Source organism: Oncorhynchus kisutch, linkage group LG4 (assembly GCF_002021735.2).
Source record: "Oncorhynchus kisutch isolate 150728-3 linkage group LG4, Okis_V2, whole genome shotgun sequence".
Taxonomy (NCBI): Eukaryota; Metazoa; Chordata; class Actinopteri; order Salmoniformes; family Salmonidae; genus Oncorhynchus; species Oncorhynchus kisutch.
Window position 1 is genome coordinate 76,779,757 of NC_034177.2, and position 12,160 is coordinate 76,791,916.

At 41.6% G+C, this 12,160-nt stretch overlaps 1 protein-coding gene across 1 annotated transcript in view; it reads left to right on the forward strand.

The window, feature by feature from the left end:
- Positions 1–12,160, forward strand: part of LOC109890012 (GDNF family receptor alpha-1) — a 98,698-nt gene that overhangs the window by 44,623 nt on the left and 41,915 nt on the right. The window lies entirely within an intron of this gene.

Genomic DNA, 12,160 nt, shown 5'->3' on the forward strand with positions numbered 1-12,160 from the left:
TTCAGAGTGCTATCTAAGTTGTCAAGGCCATAGAGAAGTGCTTTTGCCAGGGGGAAGTTATGTATGTTATTAAGAAAATGCCCTGGAAAGGAAGGTTATTTTTTTCAGTAGGGGAACCAGATGGATTAAATATCTGGTAGAGTTCAGCCAGTAGGGGAACCAGATGGATTTAATATCTGGTAGAGTTCAGACAGCAGGGAACCAGATGGATTTCATATATGGTAGAGTTCAGCCAGTAGGGGAACCAGATAGATTTGATATCTGGTAGAGATCAGCCAGCAGGGGAACCAGATGGATTTAATATCTGGTAGAGATCAGCCAGCAGGGGAGCCAGATGGATTTAATATCTGGTAGAGTTCAGCCAGCAGGGGAACCAGATGGATTTAATATCTGGTAGAGTTCAGCCAGTAGGGGAACCAGATGGATTTCATATCTGGTAGAGATCAGCCAGCAGGGAAACCAGATGGATTTAATATCTGGTAGAGATCAGCCAGCAGGGGAACCAGATGGATTTAATATCTGGTAGAGTTCAGCCAGCAGGGGAACCAGATGGATTTAATATCTGGTAGAGTTCAGCCAGTAGGGGAACCAGATGGATTTAATATCTGGTAGAGATCAGCCAGCAGGGGAACCAGATGGATTTAATATCTGGTAGAGATCAGCCAGTAGGGGAACCAGATGGATTTTATAACTGGTAGAGATCAGCCAGTAGCGGAACCAGATGGATTTCATATCTGGTAGAGATCAGCCAGTAGGGGAACCAGATGGATTTAATATCTGGTAGAGATCAGCCAGTAGGGGAACCAGATGGATTTGATATCTGGCAGAGATCAGCCAGCAGGGGAACCAGATGGATTTAATATCTGGTAGAGATCAGCCAGTAGGGGAACCAGATGGATTTGATATCTGGTAGAGATCAGCCAGCAGGGGAACCAGATGGATTTAATATCTGGTAGAGTTCAGCCAGCAGGGGAACCAGATGGATTTCATATCTGGTAGAGTTCAGCCAGTAGGGGAACCAGATGGATTTAATATCTGGTAGAGATCAGCCAGCAGGGGAACCAGATGGATTTAATATCTGGTAGAGATCAGCCAGTAGGGGAACCAGATGGATTTTATAACTGGTAGAGATCAGCCAGTAGCGGAACCAGATGGATTTAATATCTGGTAGAGATCAGCCAGTAGGGGAACCAGATGGATTTGATATCTGGCAGAGATCAGCCAGCAGGGGAACCAGATGGATTTAATATCTGGTAGAGATCAGCCAGTAGGGGAACCAGATGGATTTGATATCTGGTAGAGATCAGGCAGCAGGGGAACCAGATGGATTTAATATCTGGTAGAGATTATCCCACTGGCAATAATAACGTATAAGCATTTATGACAGCTGAAGAAGGAGGGATTTTGGTCCTGGCTCTGGCGTGTCTGTAGCAGGAAGCATTCATCCCGGTGCCTCTAAGCCCCAGCATTCATCCAGCAGTGTTTACACCACAGCAGGTCAAGCCTTTACTATTCACTATGGGGGCTTAACCCAGACAGCCCCATCCATCTAGCACAGGGCTGAGTAGTGCTGCCATACCAATGATTAAGTGACATGGCCACAGGCATTAGCAGGCACATGTACACTTGAACATGAAAGTATGCATGGACTGTATGACTAGACAAATCTTAGATTGATAAACACTTGAATAGGCAATGACTGATCACACACACATATGCACTTCCATAAATGGAGACACATACTGTGAAATGACATGTAACCGGTGTCAGATTACCTAGGAGGTTGGCAATGACATCTGTCTTTGACCTCTAGGTTATATGATGATTTTGCTGGGCAGTGCAGTATTTTTTCAACTGGTTTTCATCACTCTTAGATCATGCCTCCTGTGACCCCAGTTGAACAGACTGTTCACCTCATTTGATTCCTTCGCAGTAATCTTTTATATTGGTTGAGATTGTTTTATTACTGCTAATGAGGCAAATTGAAAGCCTAGGCCCCAAGGGTGTATGACTAGGCCGCTGGCGATGGTAAAACAGAACATGTAAATGTTCATAGGTTATTAAACATTGATTTCGCTTGGATTAAGAGGCACTAAGCGCTATGAATTTAAAATGTGTCCTGTAAAGCTGTTATAAGCCGAGTGGAGAGAACTAATGGAAACATTATTTATGTGTACACACAGACTTATACACACCAGGGTTGGGCTCAATTCTAATCAAAGGCAGTTAATTCAAAAAATAAAATAAAAAAATAATAAAAGGGGTATTTATTTTCAATTACTTCTCAATAAACTACAAAGTAGAAGCTATTAATTTCAAAAGTTAAACATTTTTAAAATTCAAATCACTTCCTGAACTGCCTTCAATTCGATTAAAACCCAACACTAATACACACTCACACAAGTACGGCCAGACGAATTACCAGGACGTGTACACCGAGCATGCGCTGACCAACTGGCAAGTGTCACTGACATCACTGACATTTTCAACCTCTCCCTGTCTGTAATAGTCTGTAAAACCAGTCTGTAATACCAACATGTTTCAAGCAGACCACCATAGTCCCTGTGCCCAAGAAGACTAAGGTAACCTGCCTAAATGAATACAGACCCGTAGCACTCACGTCCGTAGCCATGAAATGCTTTGAAAGGCTGGTAATAGCTCACATCAACACCATTATCCCAGAAACCCTAGACCCACTCCAATTTGCATACCGCACCAACAGATCCACAGAGGATGCAATCTCTATTGCACTTCACACTGCCCTTTCCCACCTGGACCAAAGGAACACCTATGTGAGAATGCTATTCATTGACTACAGGTCAGCATTCAACACCATAGTGCCCTCAAAGCCCATCACTATGCTAAGAACCCTGGGACTAAACATCTCCCTCTGCAACTGGATCCTAGACTTCCTGACAGGCCGCCCCCCTGGTGGTGAGGGTAGGTAGCAGCACATCCGCCACGCTGATCCTCAACACGAGGACCCCTCAGGGGTGTGTGCTCAGTCCCCCTCCTGTACTCCCTGTTCACTAATGACTGCATGGCCAGGCACGACTTCAACACCATCATTAAGTTTGCTGATGACACAACAGTTGTTGGCCTGATCACCAACAACGAAGAGACAGCCTATAGGGAGGAGGTCAGAGACCTGAACGTGTGGTGCCAGGACAACAACCTCTCCCTCAACGTGATCAAGACAAAGGAGATGATTGTGGACTAAAGGAAAAGGAGGACCGAACACGCCCCCATTCTCATCGACGGGGCTGTAGTGGAGCAGGTTGAGAGCTTCAAGTTTTCTGGTGGTGTCCACATCACCAACAAACTAACATGGTCCAAGCACACCAAGACAGTCGTGAAAAGGGCACAACAAACCCTATTCCCCCTCAGGAGACTGAAACGATTTGGCATGGGTCCTCAGATCCTCAAAAGCTGCAACTGGTATGGCAACTGCTCGGCCTCCGACCGCAAGGCACTACAGAGGGTAGTGCGTATGGCCCAGTACATCACTGGGGTCAAGCTTCCTGCCATCCAGGACCTCTATACCAGGCAGTGTCAGAGGAAGGCCCTAAACATTGTCAAAGACTCCAGCCACCCTAGTCATAGACTGTTCTCTCTGCTACCGCACGGCAAGCGGTACCCGAGCGCCAAGTCTAGGTCCAAGAGGCTTCTAAACAGCTTCCACCCCCAAGCCATAAGACTCCTGAACACCTAATCAAATGGCTACCCAGACTATTTGCACCCCCCCCCCACCACCACTTTTTTTATTATCTATGCATAGCCACTTTCAATAACCATACCTGCATGTACATAATTACCTCAATTACCTCAACACCGGTGCCCCCGCACATTGACACATTGACTCTGTACCGGTACCCTTGTATATAGCCTCACGATTGTGATTTAATGCTGCTCTTTAATTATTAGTTTTTATTATCTCTTACTTTTGTTAGGTATTTTCTTAAAACTGCATTGTTGGTTAAGGGTTTGTAAGTAAGCATTTCACTTTAAGGTCTACACCTGTTTTATTCAGAGCATGTGACAAATAAAATTTGATTTGATTTGATCCTTGTGTTGGGTACGCCCTACATCTCTGCTTCCCAGAATCACATAGGCTACACTAGTATGCTTTTTCACACTGGCATTTACCACATACAGGCAGGTATACACACAAATGAGGATCCATTGTCTCACACACACATAAATAATCAGTACATGAGCAGATTCCCCAATTAGCCACGCAGTCAGATAAAACGGCACCGAGTGAAATCAAATATCCTTAGGGCCAACATATTTAACACATCCACTCAAGAAGGCAGAGAGAGAGAGAGAGAGAGAGAGAGAGAGAGAGAGAGAGAGAGAGAGGAGTGGGAAATTAAACAGGAATATTTCCATTAGGAACAGACTGTATCCACCTGGAGCCATCACAGTAGTGTAGCAAAGAGGACTGGATTCCCAAGGTCAGAACATGCCTAACGCATTATCAAATCAAATCAAATTTATTTATATAGCCCTTCGTACATCAGCTGATATCTCAAAGTGCTGTACAGAAACCCAGCCTAAAACCCCAAACAGCAAGCAATGCAGGTGTAGAAGCACGGTGGCTAGGAAAAACTCCCCTAGAAAGGCCAAAACCTAGGAAGAAACCTAGAGAGGAACCAGGCTATGTGGGGTGGCCAGTCCTCTTCTGGCTGTGCCGGGTGGAGATTATAACAGAACATTTCCAAGATGTTAAAATGTTCATAAATGACCAGCATGGTCGTATAATAATAAGGCAGAACAGTTGAAACTGGAGAAGCAGCACGGTCAGATGGACTGGGGACAGCAAGGAGTCATCATGTCAGGTAGTCCTGGGGCATGGTCCTAGGGCTCAGGTCCTCCGAGAGAGAGAAAAAAAGAGAGAATTAGAGAGAGCATATGTGGGGTGGCCAGTCCTCTTCTGGCTGTGCCGGGTGGAGATTATAACAGAACATGGCCAGGATGTTCAAATGTTCATAAATGACCAGCATGTTCGAATATTAATATTATTATTGCATTAGTCATCCAATAGCATGTGAAATGCCCTAATCACTTTCACCTGCGGAGAAACACATCCATGGTCAATAAATCCATGTGAGAGACACTACGTGAAAGCATGTATGGTATAAAACACAAAGGACAGATCAATATGAACTGAAAGTTATTTGTAAGACATGCGCTAGTTCAGGGTCATAGTGATGACGGCTGTTGCTTCAGTTGTGTGCCTGTTTAGGTTGCTGGATGTAAAAGAAGATGTCGTATGTAAAAGTATAAGTGTTCATAGCTTAAGATAGTTCTTTTCTTAGACCAAAACAGATTCCACTGAATTAAGAAAGGGCCTAATATGTAGTGTAGCAACTATTGCAGATTACAAATTAATATTAGGATAGGTTTACTCTAACACCATCAAAAGGATTTCTTTGGAAACATTTACAGTTTTAAGTCATTTAGCAGGTGCTTTTTATCCAGAGCAACTTACAGTAGTGAGGGCATACATTTTCATTTTGGCCCCCTGTGAGAATCAAGCCCACAACCCTAGCATTGCAAGCACCATGATCAACCAACTGAGCCACACTTGGCCAGAGGGAGATGATTTCAGTTCAGATGAAAAGGCTGATTAAAAGTAACATCCCTTCCTGGAATTCTCCATGGTCTACAGAGCACTTATAGAAAAGAACATGAGCACATGCAAAGTGTGTGTGTGTGTGTGTGTGTGTGTGAGTGTGAGTGTGAGTGTGTGTGTGTGTGTGTGTGTGTGTGTGTGTGTGTGTGTGTGTGTGTGTGTGTGTGTGTGTGTGTGTGTGTGTGTGTGTGTGTGTGTGTGTGTGTGTGTGTGTGTGTGTGTTTGCGTGTGTGTTTGCGTGTGTGTTTGCATGTGTGTGTGAGAAGACAAACATACTGTACAGTATCCGAACAAAGTTTGGACACACCTACTCATTCAAGGGTCATTCAAGGGTTTTTGCAGCCCAAATAAATGCTTCACAGAGTTCAAGTAACAGACACATCTCAACATCAACTGTTCAGAGGAGACTACGTGAATCAGGCCTTCATGGTGAAATTGCTGCAAAGAAACCACTACTAAAGGACACCAATAATAAGAAGAGACTTGCTTGGGCCAAGAAACATAAGCAATTGACATTAGACCAGTGGAAATCTGTCCTTTGGCCCACATTTAAGTGTTTTGGTTCCCACCGTGAAGCATGGAGGAGGAGGTGTCATAGTGTAAGGGTGCTTTGCTGGTGACACTGTCTGTGATTTATGCAGCGATACGCCATCCCATCTGATTTTCGCTTAGTGGGACTATCATTTGTCTTTCAGCAGGACAATGACCTTACACACCTCCATGCTGTGTAAGGGCTATTTTATCAAGAAGGAAAGTGATGGAGTGCTGCATCAGATGACTTGGCCTTCACAATCATCCGACCTCAACCCAATTGAGACGCTGGGCCAATTGTGTGTCGCCCTATGGGACTCCCAACCACGGCCCGATTTGATACATCCTGGACTCCAACCTGGGACAGTAGGGATGCCTATTGCACTGAGATGCAGTGCCTTAGACCGTTGCGCCACTCGGGAGCAGAGTTGGACAGCAGAGTGAAGGAAAAGCAGCCAACAAGTGTTCAGTATATCTGGGATCTCTTTCAAGACAGTTGGAAAAGCATTCCAGGTGAAGTTGGTTGAGAGAATGTCAAGAGTGTGCGAAGCTGTCATCGAGGCGAAGGGTGGCTACTTTGAAGAATCTCAACTATAAAATATATTTTAATTTGTTTAACACTTGTTTGGTTACGCCATTGATTCCATATGTGTTATTTCGTAGTTTTTATGTTTTCACTATTATTCTACAATGTAGAAAGTAGTAAAAATAAAGAAAAACCCTTGAATGAGTAGGTGTGTCCAAACTTTTGACTGGTACTGTACATACCGTCAGAGCACTGTGAACAGAGGTACACACACACGCATGTGCACACACACACACACACACACACAGCACATCATAGCTGAGACAACAATTTATACTCTGGTTATTTTATAGTAAATATGTTCCGCCACTATAATGTCAACAGTGAATAATGCATGTAATTCTTTTAGAAAAGCCCCAGGTTAATAGACAGCTGATGAATAAATGAAAGAACATTTTACATCAACTTCGGGAAGAGATTCAGCTGTTTAATAATTTTTGAGGCCAATGAATGAATTCCATTGTGTGCTCAAATTGCAGTATGTGGTTGTTTTGAATTTAATCAATTCACAAGGGCTTTTAATATTTATGCCCATCGAGCAATAATGTGTTGGCAACACTTAAAAGTGAATGAATTCACTCACTGTTCCATCATTGTCTTTTTCAATTGAAATAAAGTCATTTTATAATAATGATGTTGAGACAAGCTAAAATATGAAGGTTATGATATACAATGAGCCATGGTGGAAAAAAACACATGAAGTTTCACTTAATATACCATATGTCTTAATATATGTCTTAATATACTGTACAACTTAATATACGTCTTAATATACAGTTGAAGTCGGAGGTTTACATACACTTATGTTGGAGCCATCGTTTCTCAACCACTCCACAAAGTTCTTGTTAACAAACTATAGTTTTTAGGACATCTGCTTTGTGCATGACAACAATTGTTTAAAGACAGATTATTTCACTTATAATTCACTGTATCACAATTGCAGTGGGTCAGAAGTTTACATACACTAAATTGACTGTGCCTTTAAACAGCTTGGAAAATGTCAGAAAATTATGTCAAGGCTTTAGAAGCTTCTGATAGGCTAATTGACATCATTTGAGTAAATGGAAGGTGTACCTGTGGATGTATTTTAAGGCCTACCTTCAAACTCAGTGCCTCTTTGCTTGACATCATGGGAAAATCAAAAGAAATCAGCCAAGACCTCAGAAAAGAAATTGTAGACCTCCACAAGTCTGGTTCATCCTTGGGAGCAATTTCTAAATGCATGAAGGTACCACGTTCATCTGTACAAACAATAGTACGCAAGTATAAACACCATGGGACCACTCAGCCATCATACCGCTCAGGAAGGAGACGTGTTCTGTCTCCTAGAGATGAACGTACTTTGGTGCAAAAAGTGCAAATCAATCCCAGAACAACAGCAAAGGAACTTGTGAAGATGCTGGAGGAAACAGGTACAAAAGTATCTATATCCACTGTAAAACGAGTCCTATATCAACATAACCTGAAAGGCCACTCAGCAAGGAAGAAGCCACAGCTCCAAAACCGCCATAAAAAAAGCCAGACCACGGTTTGCAACTGCACATGGGGACAAAGATCGTATTTTTTTGAGAAATGTCCTCTGGTCTGATGAAACAAAAATAGAACTGTTTGGCCATAATGACCATCTTTATGTTTGAAGGAAAAAGGGGGACGCATGCAAGCTGAAGAACACCATCCTAACCATGAAGTACGGGGTTGGCAGCATCATGTTGTGGGGGTGCTTTGCTGCAAGAGAGACTGGTGCACTTCACAAAATAGATCGCATCATGAGGCAGGAAAATTATGTGGATATATTGACGCAACATCTCAAGACATCAGTTAGGAAGTTAAAGCTTGGTAAAAAATGGATCTTCCACATGGACAATGTCCGCAAGCATACTTCCAAAGTTGTGGCAAAATGACTTAAGGACAACAAAATCAAGGTATTGGAGTCACAAAGCCCCAGAGGTGTGGACTCGAGTCACATGACTTGGACTCGAGTCAGACTCGAATCACGAATATGGTAACTTGCAACTCGACTTTGACTTTAACACCAATGACTCGTGACTTGACTTGGACTTGAGCCTTTTGACTCGAACTGACTTGATACCCTCCCAAGTCCAAATAATAAAAATGATGCTATTAAAAAAATTGTGCAGCGCATCAAATCTTCATTTACGGATTACAGTTTGAATCGGACAGTAGCCAATCAATGACATACGTTAGCCTACTGTAACCACACACAGAGAGTGTGTGTGTGTGTTAAGGTTGGGCAATTGTGTACAAGCCTATATCGCCCGATTGCACCCCATAGCGATCCTCGATAGTCGATCGCAATGGGGGGGGGGGTCTTTCTCATGGCTACCCATGTATTTCCATGGAAATATAAAGTTTATTTGGAAAGTCATAAATATATACATTTTTAAAAGCATTCATGATTTGCGTAAATGTAATATACTAACTATTACTCTTGTTAAAAATATGAAATGGTATTACATTTGGTTTTACATTCAGAAAATTATGTGGATATATTGAAGCAACATCTCAAGACATCAGTTAGGATGTTAAAGCTTGGTCGCAAATGGGTATTCCAAATGGACAATGACCCCAAGAATACTTCCAAAGTTGTGGCAAAATGACAACAAAGTCAAGGTATTGGAGTGGCCATCACAAAACCCTGACCCCAATCCTATAGAAAATTTGTGGGCAGAAGTGAAAAAGCGTGTGCGAGCAAGGAGGCCTACAAAACTGACTCAGTTACACCAGCTCTGTCAGGAGGAATGGGCCAAAATTCACCCAATTTATTGTGCGAAGCTTGTGGAAGGCTACCCGACACGTTTGACCCAAGTTAAACAATTTAAAGGCAATGCTACAAAATACTAAATGAGTGTATGTAAACTTCTGACCCACTGGGAATTTGATGAAAGAAATAAAAGCTGAAATAAATCATTCTCTCAACTATTATTCTCACACTTCACATTCTTAATATAAAGTGGTGATCCTCACTGACCTAAGACAGGGAATTTTTACTTGGATTAAATGTCAGGAATTGTGAAAAACTCAGTTTAAATATATTTGGCTAAGGTGTATGTAAACTTCCATCTTCAACTGTACGTCTTAATACACAACTTAATGTACTTCTTAATATATAACTTAATTTACATCTTAATATGTGACTTAATATACGTCTTAATAAAAGTCTTAATATACGTCTTGATATATTACTTGATATGCGTCTTAATATATGTCTTTATATACGTCTTAATATACATCTTAATATACATCTTAATATACTTCTTAATATACGTCTTCATATACATCTTAATATACTTCTTAATATACGTCTTCATATACATCTTAATATACATCTTAATATACGTCTTCATATACATCTTAATATACATCTTAATATACTTCTTAATATACGTCTTGATATATTACTTGATATGCGTCTTAATATATGTCTTTATATACGTCTTAATATACATCTTAATATACATCTTAATATACATCTTAATATACATCTTAATATACATCTTAATATACATCTTAATATACTTCTTAATATACGTCTTCATATACATCTTAATATACTTCTTAATATACGTCTTCATATACATCTTAATATACATCTTTATATACATCGTAATATACTTCTTAATATGTGTCTTCATATGCGTCTTAATATACATCTTAATATACTTCTTAATATGTGTCTTCATATGCGTCTTAATATACATCTTAATATACTTCTTAATGTGTCTTCATATGCGTCTTAATATACATCTTAATATACTTCTTAATATGTGTCTTCATATGCGTCTTAATATACATCTTTATATACTTCTTAATATACATCTTAATATACTTGTCCACTCTCCAGTGTAATTTCCACACACACATAGCAAACCTATGCAATTCTAATGTGTGTACATTTATTTTGTAAAAAAATGTCATGTGTGTGTGTTCGCTTCGCATGGGTGCATGGGTGTTTGTGTGTGCACACACGTGAATGTATTTTCGTTCCCCTCTGTGTCTGTTCACTCTCCCCCCCTACCCGCTCTTGCCCACCTGCCAGTGCTGATGAATGGCCTGGTCATGTGAGTCCATTTCCCCCAGTGCTCACCTGTAAGTGTTTCTGGAAAGAGAGGGACCCATTCATCCCATCCACACAACAACTCCACACAGATACTTACCACAGACGGCTGGTGGCACCTTAATTGGGGAAGACGGGCTCATAATAATGGCTGGAACAGAATAAATGGAATGGTATAGAACTCATCAAACATGTGGTTTCCATGTGTTTGATTTCATGTCGTTCTCTCCATTCCAGCCATTATTATGAGCCATCCTCCCCTCAGCAGCCTCCTGTGCTGCTCACATACATCAATAGCCCAGCTGGCACTTGCCTAACATGGGAAGCCTGCAGAGCTGGACTTCCACTCTACATCACAGCTTTCTCTGTGTCTGTCTGTCTCTCCAGGAAAACTCAAATCTGCAGAGCAATAAAAAAAAGAAAGCAGCATCCAACAGGTCAGATGCAAGACTATATATTATGTTTCACAGCCGGAGGTTGAATGAGGAAGTTAGTGTCTGGAAAACATGGGACAGTTTTATAAATGTCCATGGGCCAATTATTATTTAAGTGCTTCTCAGTACTGGAGAAGTGAAAATATCAGTCATAAACAGAAGCATATTTCTTATCAGTCAACATTCATTTGAGATTAGATGGCCAGCAATCTCCACTAATATGGTATACTTAATAACAGTGATGAGAATGTTGCTGACTAAATTGTGTAGCAAACACAGCAGTATGTGGTTCTGGACTCAGATCCTGAGTTGTCCTTGACCACATGACATGACAGGGTAAGCCTTTGGGCCCTACTGTGGTTCCTATGTGCGCCCATGCATGGAGCTCTTATCCTTCGTCTTAACAGCAGTAGGTTGGGATGAGAACACCTTCCTTCCTTCAGGGTGAGGAATGTGGAACATCTGGACAGTGTCTCAGTGACAGTCCCCACCGGTACTCTCACCTTTCCCTGTGGTCACAGGGATCACAACAGGGTCACAGGATGGGGTCATTTCCCGAGCAGCTCCGTCATAGCCAATCCCCAGGTTCCGTCGGGAGACAGGACTGTGTTATTTAAACAGAGTGTCAGGGATGGAGCTCTGTTATGGAGTGTGATGGATAGACCTAAGCTTTTTACTGACTGGGATGTTCTGTGTGTACATTCTCATTTCAAACAGATAAGGATCTATATAAAACAAACCTGGTATACCTTCACGGTGAAGTCTGTGTAACATCAGCCACTACTTCATCAGTGTTCATAACAATAAGCCTGCTAATGCATTATATATTAGTCACATATGAATGCAGCAACAGTATCCTACTTATCTGATCTCAAGTGGCAGATGGATTCAAGAAC